This window comes from Calidris pugnax, unplaced genomic scaffold, assembly GCF_001431845.1.
Source record: "Calidris pugnax isolate Ruff unplaced genomic scaffold, ASM143184v1 scaffold47, whole genome shotgun sequence".
Taxonomy (NCBI): Eukaryota; Metazoa; Chordata; class Aves; order Charadriiformes; family Scolopacidae; genus Calidris; species Calidris pugnax.
The window spans coordinates 913,214-914,709 of NW_015090809.1; the positions used below are offsets into that span (position 1 = coordinate 913,214).

General features: G+C 51.0%; 1 protein-coding gene across 1 annotated transcript in view; it reads right to left on the reverse strand.

The window, feature by feature from the left end:
* SMC1B (structural maintenance of chromosomes 1B) overlaps nucleotides 1-1,496 on the reverse strand; it is a 38,714-nt gene that overhangs the window by 2,081 nt on the left and 35,137 nt on the right. The gene's annotated exons all lie outside the window — the stretch shown is intronic.

Here is a 1,496-nt window from a genome sequence, read left to right on the forward strand (position 1 = left end):
ATCCAGCCTGTCCAGATCCCTCTGCAGAGCCTCTCTACCCTCCAGCAGGTCAACACTCCCACCCAATTTGGTGTCGTGTGTGAACTTACTGAGGGTGCACTCGATCCCCTCGTCCAGATCATTGATAGAGATGTTAAAGAGAACGGGTCCCAGTACTGAGCCCTGTGGGACACCACTTGTGACCGGCCACCAACTGGATTTGACCCCATTCCCCACCACTCTCTGGGCCCAGCCTCCAGCCAGTTTTTAACCCAGTGCAGAGTCCTCCCATCCAAGCCATGAGCAGCCAGTTTCTCCAGGAGGATCCTGTGGGAGACTGTATCAAAGGCCTTGCTAAAGTCCAGGTAAACACCATCCACAGCCTTTCCCTCATCCAGCAAGGAGGTCACTTGGTCATAGAAGGAGATCAGGTTTGTCAAGCAGGACCTGCCCCTCATGAACCTGTGCTGGCTGGGCCTGATCACCTGGGCGTCCTTCATGTGCTGCATAATGGCACCCAGGACGATCTGCTCCACCACCTTCCCAGGCACTGAGGTCAGACTGACAGGCCTGGAGTTCCCCAGATCATCCTTCTGACCCTTCTTGTGGATGGGCGTCACATTTGCCAGACACCAGTCGGCTGGGACCTCCCCAGTTTGCCAGGACTGCTGGTAAGTGATGGAGAGTGGCTCCTCAAGCACTTCCACCAGCTCCCTCAGTGCCCTCGGGTGGATCCCACCTGGGCCCATAGACTTGTTTGTGTCTAGGTGCTGGAGCAGGTCCCTCACCACCTCCCTTTGGATGACAGGGGCTTCATTCTGCTCCCTGCCCTGATCTGCTGGCTCAGGGGTCTGGGTACTCAGGGGACACCCTACTCCACTACTGAAGACTGAGGCAAAGAAGGCATTAAGTACCTCAGCCTTCTCCTCATCCTCTGTCACTACGTTACCTCCCATATCCAATAGTGGATGGAGGCTGTCTCAAGTCCTCCTCTTGCTACTAATATATTTATAGAATTCCTTTTTGTTGTTTTTAACATCCAAGGCCAGGTTCAGTTCAAGCTGGGCCTTTCTAATCTTTTCCCTACATAACTTTGCTACACCTAACATTAACACCAAATGTTAATAAACACCCTAATCACTTTAGAGATTCACTTCCTCTATCATAAAATTTTGATAAGAAGCAATGACAGGTATAAAGTAAGGACTTCAGTAATGGTCCTGTAGGCTGAGACTTGGGAGACGAGACCAACCCCCACCTCACGTTTGACCATTCCCTTAGGTTTTTTTAAACATGTTTGTAAGTGCAACACTGTCTGTCTTCCTGCCACTCACTCAGCCACAGACGTGGATAATCTCACAATGTCATAGAATCATAGAATCATTGAGGTTGGAAGAGACCCTTGGGATCATCGAGTCCAACCATCTCCCCTACTCTACAAAGTCCTCCCCTACACCATATCCCTCAGCACTGCATCTAAACGTCCCTTAAACACATCCAGGGATGGTGACTCCACC